The 12409-nt window shown below is 41.2% G+C and overlaps 2 long non-coding RNA genes across 2 annotated transcripts in view; one reads left to right on the forward strand and one right to left on the reverse strand.

Annotated features, from left to right (window-relative positions):
• Positions 1 to 12409, reverse strand: part of LOC139080691 (uncharacterized) — a 68540-nt gene that overhangs the window by 43540 nt on the left and 12591 nt on the right. The gene's annotated exons all lie outside the window — the stretch shown is intronic.
• Positions 7271 to 12050, forward strand: LOC103542472 (uncharacterized). The gene is made up of 2 exons (XR_542710.2): positions 7271 to 7355; positions 8157 to 12050. It is a non-coding gene; the product is annotated as an uncharacterized lncRNA (long non-coding RNA).

Genomic DNA, 12409 nt, shown 5'->3' on the forward strand with positions numbered 1-12409 from the left:
GGAGTGTCACTTCCTGGGACAGCCCTTGACCAGTGACCAATTGACCAGGTGGACAATTCTGAGGTATATTTTACATGGTCCCTGAGAGAGTTCCCAGAAGGACTGAGCCCAATGACCAGCTTAATAACACACCGGTGGAGTGATTTTCCTCCTTCCCTGTTTTAGTCTTCCTAGTCTTATTCCTGTTTCTTGGGATCACTTCCCAAAATAAATTACCTGCATGCAAACCCTTATCTTAGACTCTGCTTTTTAGGGAAACTCAAGCTAAGACAGTTGGACCCAGAAGTAACCTAGAGAGGAAACCTTCGGAGAGGAGTCTTGATCATCTTCACCAGTCAAGGACCTCTGACTGGTGTTAAGTGGGGTGATAACCACTGGCTTGTAGCAGCACCCTAATCATGAAGAATTTCACTAGTGATGGATTGGGCAGAGATGTGGGTAGATGCTGGAACACTGTCTTATGCCATAGTAATAACACCTGAATGGTATGGGAACAATGCATACCATATGGATTTGGAGCTGGCTGGGTCTTCTTTACAGCATTAGAAGTCAGGAAAAAGAAAATGACAGGCTCAGATTAATCAAATATCAACTTAAGACATTCAGCGAAAGTCAGAAAGCCTCCATGGTGGCATTTGAAAAGGCTCTTGTCTCCTGTACCTCAGGCCCAGGATTTAAGCGTGAGGATACAGAGCTACAACAGATAGCAAACGCACTGCCTTGACAAGTCTCCTATGCCAAAGTCAGAGCCCTGATAGGAAATGAGTGAGACCCTGGGACATGGGAAGGGGGCGTTGGGTGAACGAATGGAGAATCTTGAGCCCCCAGGTTCCCCTGAACTCTCCAGGTTGGCAGAAGTAGCCCACCATCCCATGCTGGAGGAAAGAAGCCTCTTTTCTCCTGGAGATCCTTCAAAGACCTCACTTAAGGCAATGCCTTATAGATGAGTGTCTTCCTCCAGATCTGCTCCTGCTTCCCTTCATTGCCTCAAGATCTGGCGAATATGTACTGGCAGGAAATGGGAAAGCATATCTAGGGATGGATCTTGAGGAAGTTAGGTGGGAAGGGCAAGGTCTAAGGCTGGGTGGGTGAGAATTCATTGGTATGAGAATGTTCTATGTTTAGGAGTGTGGTGTCCTGGCAAGGACGTTCAAATGAGTCCTAATATGTCTGGGGTTGCTCCATAAACATCGAACATGTTGATGACCTGCAGTAAATGGGGTAGAGATGAAGGAGCTGTCTTGCAGAGTATTGAGGAGGGGGTTAGAAGGCTCAGGGAGATAAAAATATAAAAATATAAAAAATATTATTATGTGATACAGAGACCTGGTTCCTGTGGATGCGGTCCAGGGAACATTGCCTCCATTGAAGCAATGAGGATGTGCTAATGAGGGGGCACCAGCATCTTTGAAAAGCCCAATGATGGTTATCCTCCATGAAGCAGAGGTAACTATAGAAGATTCTGCCATGGAACTGGGCTCTCTAGCACCAGTGAGGCTGAAAGAATTCTGGAATAGCAGAGCCCGGGGGGTAGTACTTAACAGACAAGGGCAAGGTGGATGTCACAGAAACAGGCAGCAAGGTCAGACTCTCAAACAGGGTGCCTTCTCTCGCAAAGTTTTGTGGCAACGGCTAATAAACAGACCATAGTGATGCTAGGGAGGCAAGATAGGTGAGCAGTTAACTAAGTTGTTACTTGACTTACATAACTAGAAAAATTCGAAAGCTGAGTGAACAAAAGGCTAACATCAACTGCAAAGTGGAAAATCATGACCCCTCACCTAGTTCCCAGATCTGAGCCAGTTCCCACTCCCAGACCATTGATTGAAGGACAGGCTAGGTCCACTTGAGAAAGGCCCCTACAACGCCACTATAGGAATATGCAGTTATTATTTCCCCCTTTCCTTCCCTAAAGAGATCTGTGGTAACGTATCAGATAAAGATATAAAGGGAAAAGGAGAATGACCAGGCCTTTTGAGGGCTATTGGATACAAGGGACTCAAGCACCACCATGATCCCCCAGTTATAATAGAAACTTATGGAAGCCAGGTGATAAAAGGAATCCTGCCCAAGTCCATCTGACGGCGGGTCCAGTGAGTCTGCAGACCCGTCTGTGGTTATTGTCCCAATCCCCAAGTGCATAATTCGGATGCATATACTCAGCAGTCAGAATCCTTACATTGGAATTCTGATCTACGGAATAAGAGCTATAATTACAGTAGGAAGGGCCAAGTGGAGGGCCTTAAAGCTGCCTTCCTCCATCCAAGATAGTAAATAAGAAGCAATAATGTATCCCAAGAAAAACTGTAGAGATAGGCAAAGGGATGCAAGGGTAGGGACCTCCATTATATCCCCATTCAATTCACCTGTATGGCCCTTGTGAAAACCAGATGGTTCGAGGCAGGTGGTGACTGGAGCTACCCAGTTGCAGCTGTTGTACCAGATGTTGCATCTTTACTGGAATATATTAAGACAGTCTCTGGCACGTGGAGTGCACCTACTGATTCACTGAATGTGATCTTTCTAATTGCCATCAATAAAGGAAATAAAAAAACCAGCTTGCTTCTACAAGACAACAGGGTATAGACACTGTCTTGTCTTGTGTTAACTCTTCTGTCTGTGACCACATAGCCCACAGGGACCTTGATCATTTTGATCAACTGTGGAAACAGAATATCATGCTGATTAGTGAATTAATGACATTATGCTCATTTTGATTCGATGAGCAGGAATTGATGCAAACTTTGGATGCCCAGGAGAACATGTGTGTCAAAGGGTGGGAGATAAACACCACAAAGATTCATGGATGGAAGTAGACACAGCTGTAGAAAAGCTCTGATGATTTACAGGATTCTTCCACAGAGATTATCAAGCTACTAGTGAGATTAGGTCCTGTTATTATTGTAATTCACCCAAAATAGACAATAAAAGGAAAAGGAAAAAGGTCTGAGAGAGTAGTCTACAAGAACCTTTTGTGTGTTTGCTGAGGTGCCCCCTGGTTTTTAGGTTTGACCATGTTGCTGCTGCAACTAAGGAGCGAATGAGTGAGAGGCAGCGAAAGAACCTTAGAAATAGAGATTTACTGTTGTTTTGTGCATAATTTTCTAGTTGTTGGCACTTCCAGGAAACCCAAATGACATGGGTTCCTTAGAAGTAGATAAATAGCCACTGCAATTGTTGGGAGAAACAAGCAAAAAAAAAAACTACGCATAAAACAATACAAGTATGCGAGCAGGTGTGAATGCTGGCACCACAAGGAGTAAAGAGAATGCTAGAGTCAGCTTTGGGGTGGCGAGAATCCCGGGGAGCAGTGATGCCCGAGGAAAAGCAGGGAGAAGCAGAGGCACAAAGAAAGGCAGAATGGACCAAGAGCAGGTAAGTGTGCATGAGATAAAGGCACGGGAAGAGGGAGAAGCAGAGTTGTGAAAAGCTGAAATGAAAGAACAGGGAAAAAGATCAATGAGCTGTGACATTCATAGGAAGGACAGCAAAGCTGAGTGATACCAAAACACTGATCTACCTCAAAACAATTATTACTGCCTTTCCCAAATACAAGATCAATTTCTTCCAGGAAAGATAACCACAAATTCTCCTAAATTTGTTTTCAAAAGTGACTTTTATCACTTCGTTTTAGAAAAATTATGCTTGTTCACTTTAGACGTTTTGTAAAATACAAATTAGAAAAAATAACACTCATAATTCTACTACTCAGAGATTAAGACCATTAAAATTTGGACGTTGACTGTTCAAAGGTTTGGTGTGTGTGTATTCTATTTTAATAAAAACAGGATTGGAGCTGGTGCCGTGGCTGAGGGGTTAAAGTTGTGCACACTCCGCTTCGGCAGCGCGGGTTCGAAGGTCCAGATCCAGGGCTCGGACCTACACCACTCATCAGCTGTGTTGTGGTGGCGATCCACACACAAAATAAAGGAAGACTGGCACAAATGTTAGCTCAGGGCTAATCTTTCTCGGGCAAAAAAAGAGGAAGATTGGCAACAGATGGTAGCTCAGGGTGAATCTTCCTCAGTAAATAAAAAAAAACAAAAAACAACAAAAAACCAGTATCATGCTGCGTAAGACAATTTCTTTTAAAAATGCATTGTTTTCGTCTGTGGGAAGAACAATAGTACTTGCCTCAAATCACATTCAATTTCTAAAAGGAACTCAATGGATGGTAGAAAATCTCTTCTGGGATTATATTTATTTGAATCCTCAACATCATATTTTCTTCTTCTGGAATGTGTTATATCACTGTACCGTGAAGCCAGGGCCAGGTCAGGCTCAGCCTGGCTTTTTTTTTGCCTCTGCAGAACTCCACAACCTCCCTCATGTGACGTTATCAGTAGCTTGCTACAGCTGACCTACATATTTAATTTATTTTTATGGAGCCTTTTTCTGGAACAATTAAAAAAAATGTTCTGGGATATCTTCCACAAGAAATGGAAAGGAAGAGCTGTCAGTCTCAGGGAATGGCAGGGCAGATCACCGCTCCACCTCGCTGTGACTCTGCTGCAGGGGGTCTGTGTCTCACTGCCCTGCCTCCATGGTCCTCTCTAAGGCTGGAAAGAGTAGCTGAATAGAAGTTTATGAGGCCAGGTAATAAATGGGGTGTGTATAATGACTCAAAGTCATCTTGCCTTCTCATTAACAATGAGATGTTGGGCAAGTGACTGAAATTTTTTGAGCCTTGGTTTCTTTTCATCAGCTGATGGGAATAATACCTATGCTATAAAATAGTGGCAAAAACTGAATAAGACTATGTGGGTAAAGAACAGGTGTTTCTGCAATATGCACAGAAACCAGAAACCACTCATTTTGCAAACTTGCACACTAGAAGGCAGAGGGTTTATGGGAAAAAACAGGGTTGGGGAAGGTTGCTCAAAACCTATGCAAATTTGTAACCAAAGCACTGAGAATAACAATACCTGTCATAATAAAATACTATTGCAGTTAAACTTCTCCTAAAAAAAGAAATACTGAGTAAATATGAGACTTGCCTTTAAGAAAAGGTGATGGTTGCTTGATGGAAGATGGTACGAGTAAGGGTAGATGCTGCCAATTTACAAAGATGAGGGCAAAATGCACCAAGATCCAGGAAAACTTCCCAGTGAGCTCCTCCAAGGCAGAGCCAAGAGGAAGAAAGCGGGGTGAATGGGCACGGTGTTCTGTACTGGATTACTTCATGACTTCCTGTGTGGTTTATGTTTAAGCTTATTAAACAGTGTGCATTGAACTGTAAAATATTAACTTGTGTGCGTTGAGCTGCAAAATAGTGACATGCTGGGGAAAATCACATATGGATCAATGCAATCTTGATTATATTGATACCCCCCTGTTTACCATTCATGTATGGACTAATTTTCATTACATAGATGCTGGAGCAGAATAGGCTGTATGTAGTATAGGGGCTGGCTCATAGTAAATGCTCCTTAAATGGTTGTAAAATCATCTTCATCGTCATTATCATCACACTTATCATCAAAATGATCATCATAAATGTTTATCCTCACTGCTCAGGAATTCAGAATAGAGAAGAAAGTTAATACACAGAACCAGCAGACAAGGGAGCCTAAGGAAAACCCACCCCAAAGCAAGATTCTGTCTCCAGCCAGAGGTTCATCTATGTTCCTGTTAAGACAAGAGCTGGTTCCAGGATGTTGGCAGTTTTGAGTTCCAGCTGAAAGTGACAGTGAGAGTAGAACCAGATGGCTTTAGGGATATCCATACCAATTTTTGGAATTTACCGTTTCCCAGGTAATCTACTTATGGTTGCTAGTGGTGGGCTTATTTAGTGTCCAAATGGAGAACAGAATGAGGCTCTTCTGATTTTATTTTTACCAGTCATCCACTAAACTGGAATTGTGAGTAAGGACAAACCGAGTCTAATCCCTGTGTTTCACACAGTTTCAGATTTACCATTTATTGCAAAAGGTCATGGAGAAATAGAGAGCTCATATTGTAACAAGATTTGACCTTTACGTAAGAACTACTAATGTTTCTTTGTTTTTGCAACAACCTTCTGTCCTGCTTGCTGTTTGACAGAAATTTGTGGGAAAAGGCAATAATGATTTTAAGAATTAAAAACCAATTACTTCATATAGAATCTTCTTCAAATATTAATGAGCTTCAATCTCAGAATCTACTTAGTGCCACATTAGCCTGACTCCACTTTGGCTGACATAAACCTTTGCTCCAGACTGTCTTGGAGAACCACAATGGCCCAATCTGTGGAAGGAAACATAAAGTTGAAAAGACAAAACCTAGAGTGGTGCTTGTTTTTATGAAACTGTCCACAAATGGCGTAACACACAGTCTTATGAATTTATACATTCAACAACCAGGAAATTCCAGAGTTAAAATTCTTATGTTGATTCAGCCATAGAGCACATTTAATATGGTTTATTATATGCCCTAAAAATGTAAGCCATACTGCTTTATGATTTCGTATACCATTCAAAGGGAAAATGGGAAGACCAACTTATGGCTCAAATGATCAAACTGATCCCAAACTTAGGATCAAATGAATACTGCTGTGAAAATCTTTGGAATTCCTTATTCTTTGATCATGTATGTTTGAATGCATATGTTTCATACTACATTTTTTTCTGGGTTTAGGTAAACGGTGTATCAAAAGAAAAAGAAATTGTCTTTCTAAAGTTGAATCCCTAAATTACAATTTTTCAAATCAGGAAGCTTTAAGTCAAAGTTCTTGCAAAAACTCATAAAATGTTCTATTTTGTGCTTGTTCTTAAATACATTATTTAAATCTTCATGACTTTAGGTTGGCTTGATTTTTTTCCCTTCCTCCATTGGGAGTACATTCCTGCCAAGTTGGAAGTTTCTAACAATCATTTTTGAATGACATAAATGCAAAAAAATCTCAACCGTCTGTCTGCAGTAGGAAAAATTAGATTTCTTTCACCATTGTTTTACTGCAGGCTCATGAAGCTATTTTTATAAAACTATTTTTCTTTCATGGGGGGAGCAAGTTCGGTACAAGTATGTTGACTTAAAACCCAAACTAAATTTTTCTAGGAAGGTCTTCAGTAAATGAATGACTATTGTATAATCTTAAATATTATTACTTAAAAAAAATTTTTTGTTTCAATTTTCACTGACTTGAGTGATTTGGGGAAGGTGACTGGTCTTTCTAAACTTCCTTTTCTCAAAGTAAAATTGACTATAGTTTATGTAATAGACTATAGTGACTATTGTTATTTGTCTGCCTAGCAAGATTTCCCAACGCCTTTCTTTGGTTATTTCCCGCCCTAGGAGTGCTTCCCTGGGATTTCTTGATTTGGAGCCTGAGGAAGAACAGCCTTGCCGCTGAGGCCAGGTGCTAAAGGGCTATGAAGGTATGTGTGCAGGTGGGAGCGTAGGTGAGGCGGCCATCTCCTCCACCAGGGGCAGAAACCTATGTGCATTAGAAGGGGATAAAATCAAGCAGAACAAAGAGAAATGAGCAACACATGGGCCAGGTTGGGGATGGAGCCAGTGTGGGCACTAGTGAGCGAGCATGAAGGAGAGTAAGACCTTCCTTATCTTCTTTCCGGTCCCAGCAGCCCAGGTCCTATAGGTGCAGATCAATCCCTTTGATCCTAGGAGGTACTCCATTAGCCTGAGGCTTGTGAACTAGAATATCCCCTATTATACTAAATTTATAGCTAGATTTCTGATATATGCACCCCAAAGAGTCCTAGCACAGTGTCCTTGTTAAGTCTGCTGTGTGGGGTTGAATACAGGGCAATGGTTCTCAAACTTTAGCATGCATCAAAATCACACGGAGGGCGTGTAAAACGCTGCTGCGCTCCATTCTTAGAATTTCTGATTCAGTAAATCTGGAGTGGAGGCCTGAGAATTTGTCTTTCTGACAAGTCCCAGGGGGTGCTGCTGCTGCTGCTGGTCCAGAGAGCACACTTTCAGAAACACTGATGCAGGGTTAACACAGACCTTTATACAACCAACGCTCTTGAGTAAGGAACAGCCCGCCTCACGAAACAAGGCACTCCCCGTCACAGAAAATCCTCAAGAAGCAGCTGGGTGAAGATTCTCAGGGATGCTGCAAAAGGGATTTTCCATTGTGTGGAAAGTTATATTAGACTCCTATATCCCCTTCTAACAACTAATATTTTATGATTCTTTTAAATTTCTTCTAGGTGAGAGCAAGAGCACAAACGAATGCTACATCTGGTTCTTCCAAATAACAGAGAGACACAGGAAAACTGAATGTGTTCTTGCCTCAGGTTCAGACTTGTTCAGTACAGCAAGCACTACAGTGCGTTTCCATATTGACTTTGGGAAAAACACATTGCACTGTTTATGAAGTTCTGTAGTCAATCAGCAAACACAAATCTAGCCCCTACTTGAGACTGCTAATAAAGCATATTTATTATGTCCTCACTCCCAAACCCAGTGTAACAACTCTACAAACTATATACATGAATAACTACGGCCAGAGTTTATTTCATAATATATTAAAAATTCTAACTTGAAGAGGCAATCAATTCTACCAGCTCCAGAAGCTCCTTTCTGTTACCATTACCAATGGCTAAAACTAATGGTTAGGCCACTAAATATCATGTAGGGGAAAAAACCCTTTGTTTCCTCTTTAAATTTTTGAGAAAGAACAAATTGTGTTGAACAAACATGATAATGAAAATATTATAGCTTTGCTGGGTATTGTTACATTTTCATTGTGTTGTAACCGCCTCTCAGGATTATGTTTTTCTAGCATGGGGCATTGTCTATTTTTTTTTCTTCTTATTCTCCCCAAAGCCCCCCAGTATGTAGTTGTATATTCTATCCGGGAGTGCCTCTGGCTATGCTATGTGGGATGCTGCCTCAGTGTGGCCTGATGAGTGGTGCCATGTTCACACCCAGGATCCAAACTGGCAAAAACCCTGGGCCACCGAAGCAGAATGCGAGAACTTAACCACTCTGGCACAGGGAGGGCCCCTGGGCATTGTCCACTTTTGAATAATCTTCTCAGGCTTATTGCAGCTGGTAGAACCAGGACAGACACAACAATTGTTGGGCAATATCTATGATGCACTATTGTTAAATATGTTGAATATCACCTAAGAAATCGTTTCTTAGAAACCATTCTTAAAGGCACAAACCTCAGTAGTAATTCTTTGATAAAGGAAAGACACCAACAGGTTATTTTAGATGTGTTTTGAGACTTCAAAAATTTAACCAGGCTAGGGCCCGGCCCCATGGCACCATGGTTAAGTTTGCGCTCTCCCTTGGGTGACCGGGGGTTGGGTGGCCCATGGTTCGCCAGCCTGGATCCCGGGTGCAGACCTACACACTGCTTATCAAGCCATGTTGTGGCAGGCGTCCCACATATAAAATAAAGGAAGAAGATTGGCACAGATTTAGCTCAGGACTAATCTTCCTCAAAAAAAAAAAAATTTAACCAGACCATATTAGTCTTAAGATATTTTTAAAAAGGAACTAATGAAAATGAAGAAATATCAGTATTTCATCTTCTGAAATTTACATATAAATAATATATATGGATCTGTCACTTACGAGTCTTACTACTTTGGGCAAATCTCGATTCCTCAAGCTCCCCAAAGCTCAGTTTTGCCCTCTGTAAAGTGCAGAGGTTGGACTGAATGTTGTCTATGTTGCTTTCAAAGACAACATTCCAGAGTCTTATGGTGGTGGGGTAGCATCATGATTCATTAACAATTTTCTTTAAACACATCTCAGGTTATTGAAGTTCCTAGAATTCAGGACTTGAATCCATTCCACGCCTTTATTTAGGAAACAGAAACACTGAGAAAATGAGCAGTATCTGACTAAACTTCACAGGGAATGGTTACTCTATTAAAGGAGAAAACTGTAAACTCTAGAAGTAGGCAGAAATCTGTGCATCGGCATTGTGGGCTTGTTGGAGACGTGCTGGAGGAAGACTCGTGCAGCCCGTTCGTTATTCATGGAGGTTCTTCCTTCCCCCAAAACAGCACCTCACTGTGATTTCTCAGTGAATTTCACAATATGCTCTGTGCTAGCTACATCATTAACTCTTTTATATATGGGGAAATGGAAAGAAAAGAAGAAAGCAATTTTTCCAGGTTTACGCAATGAGTAAGTGTAAAAATAAGATGTAAAAACTTGAAATTTAGAGTGGAGACTTATAGTCATATGAAGATACTGGAGAATTGATTTAAAGTGTAGAAAGTCAATGTTAACTGAGTTTCCTTTTCTGTCAACATGAAAACTGAATAACTTTAAAGATAATAATTGTATGGGAACATATATCATCACTGTTTACAAAAGAAACCATTTAAAGTACTATGCCAATTCACTTTCAACTACTGTTGAAAATCAAAAAAACTCCGAATCACAAATGAAATTTGCTATGGTGTGAGCACAATTAAAATGACAAATGGACTGTGTGTCAGTAAATGCAAGATATTGAAGATTTTATTCAAAGGAGAGCCTATGTATATTAAGCCTGGATTTCCTGATTTGAGAAGGATTAGCCCAACTCAATAGAAAGCCAAAGAAAACATACACTTCATCTGTGGAGAAAATAGAAAATGCTTAAATTTCTCTTGATGGCATAAGGCTGCAGGACAATCAGGTCCTTGCAAGGATTGGTTCTCACATATTCAGTCAATAATATATAACACACAGTCTTTACCACTCTGTTGAGCCTGCTGGCATAATTCGCAGCAGAGAAAAGAAATACATCCTTTGGCAACTTTTGGCTTATCGTCCAGAGAGTCTGCTGTTTGATATATTTAACAAAACAGTGGAGCTCGATATTGCATTTCTACTGAGCAGAAATATCCCAAGAATGCACAGAGAGAAAATAAATAAGAATATGATTCTAGTAGAGGAATTGAAACAAATGCGAAGACAGAGGAAGATCAAAGTACACAAAAAATTAGTTTCACATACTAAACATTTTAAATTACTGGGAATTTATTATATGTTGGCATCAACTGGGAAGATCATACATCCATAAATCTATAATATAACCAAGAGTTTTTATATCTTAAAAGAAGTTGTTAAAATATGGTTGGATATACCGTAGAGTCATGTTTAAAAACAGAGTCATTCAATATTTGTAGCTTTCTTAACTGTTTTGATAAACCCTGGAGTTAGGGAATGGTAAACAAGGCTAGAGGAAAGGAACAGGAGCCCGAAGGGTGTAAGGAGACTCAGCAGACTGTGTCTGTAGCATGTTGGATGGTCAGTAAAATGAGACTAGAATGGGTCTCTGTAGGCTTCATGCTACACTTTCTATCATTTATTGAGTATCTTCGTATGTCCTCACGTCTGCCCAAAGAATATAGCTGCATAGGCTATGTTTTCTGACTTTCTGTATTCTTTTTCTTTTGCTGAGGAAGATTCGCCCTAAGCTAACATCTGTCACCAATCTTCCTCTTTTTTTCTGAGCTAACATCTGTGCCAATCTTCCTCTATTTTGTACATGGGTCACCGCCTCAGCATGGCTGAGGAGTGGTACAGGCCTGTGCCTGGGATCTGAACTGCAAACCTGGGCTGCCGAAGCAGAGTGTACTGAATTTAACCACTAGGCCACAGGGCTGGCCCTGACTTTCTATGTTCTTGATGCTCTGGCATTTGGGGCCTTGCAGACCTGGGGAACTGCCACTTCTAGGGTTAACTAATTCCTAGAGATAACAAACAACTTGCCAGCTAGCATACTGGCTATGCAGACCGTCCCCCTTTCCCCCTTTTCCTTTGATCACACTTCTTCACTCTGAGACACTATCTCCTGCCTTAATCATCACAGGGCCAGGTACTGGACAATTGGGCACGATCCCTACAGCCCACTGCCTGCCAAAATTATTCAAACTATCCAATCACAAGTTTGTACTGCTTGCTGACCTTGCTTTCTTATTCCTTTCTGTGTAAACTGCAGTATAAGCGCCTGTCCGCTGTTCCCCTCTCTCTCTGCCTGCTCGTCTTGCTTTGGTGCTTGCCTGCGTGGCCCTGCATGGCGTGATGTGACATGGCAGGCCTCCTATTTCTAGTGGATTGTGAGTATAATAAAAAAACTTCTTCCTTCATGGCAGTCATTTTCATGTCTGTATGTCTTACGATACCTGCTCAAAACAAGTCCCAGGTACATCTTTAGAACAACTATGTTATGCATATTTACTGGATTTCTCAACTATCCCTATAGACTGCTCCAACTTAACCCATTTTTCTGAGGTTGCCTGTTGGCCTGTTACACACTGCAGTCCCCAGGCCACCTTACCCTTGATGCATGCCTTCACTCGGTACTTTAATGATGCTGTGGCTGTGATGTGACAGTGGACTGTTTTGGATGGCCCCACAACCTTTCCTATTCTTTTGGAAAATGAGAAGCCAGTCTCCCCTCCCCAAATCAGTCCTTTGTTAGATGCCATGTCTTTCTCTGTCCAGT

The sequence above is a fragment of the Equus przewalskii genome, chromosome 31, assembly GCF_037783145.1.
Source record: "Equus przewalskii isolate Varuska chromosome 31, EquPr2, whole genome shotgun sequence".
Lineage (NCBI taxonomy): Eukaryota > Metazoa > Chordata > Mammalia > Perissodactyla > Equidae > Equus > Equus przewalskii.